The sequence below is a fragment of the Penaeus monodon genome, chromosome 15, assembly GCF_015228065.2.
Source record: "Penaeus monodon isolate SGIC_2016 chromosome 15, NSTDA_Pmon_1, whole genome shotgun sequence".
Lineage (NCBI taxonomy): Eukaryota > Metazoa > Arthropoda > Malacostraca > Decapoda > Penaeidae > Penaeus > Penaeus monodon.
In genome coordinates this window covers 33,454,471-33,454,735 of record NC_051400.1, presented here as the reverse complement: position 1 = coordinate 33,454,735, position 265 = coordinate 33,454,471, and the positions used below count along the sequence as shown (strand labels likewise).

Sequence of the window (265 nt, the reverse complement as noted above, 5' to 3'; positions counted from 1 at the left end):
TTATTTACATCTCTAATTGTCACTCTCTTAGATTTGTTTAAATCACAATTCAGGAGAAAAAAATCTACTTATACAAAAATACAAAATTACAACGACATACATGTCTGTGGCAAGAAGTCAGAGCCTCATTAGGAAATTGAAATGTTTTAAAATATTTCTATATTTATCACACTCACAAAATTACGCGGCGAGCAGTGCGTCGTCTGCAGAGGGGCTACGGCGCTAGCGGAAGTTCAGGGTATTCGCTGTTTATTCTTTTTAGAAA

At 35.5% G+C, this 265-nt stretch overlaps 1 protein-coding gene across 3 annotated transcripts in view; it reads right to left on the bottom strand.

Moving 5' to 3' along the window:
• The window catches only part of LOC119581973 (dual specificity protein phosphatase MPK-4-like), a 4,384-nt gene extending 4,137 nt beyond the window's left edge, over window positions 1-247 (bottom strand). The window contains exon 1 of one of the 3 annotated variants that reach the window (XM_037930157.1): window positions 177-247. The gene's annotated coding sequence lies outside the window, so the exon portion shown is untranslated. Of the gene's footprint in view, window positions 1-100; window positions 120-176 lie in introns of those variants that run through there. The other 2 variants (XM_037930159.1, XM_037930158.1) reach the window with 2 other exon arrangements.
• Window positions 248-265: the final 18 nt, after the last annotated feature.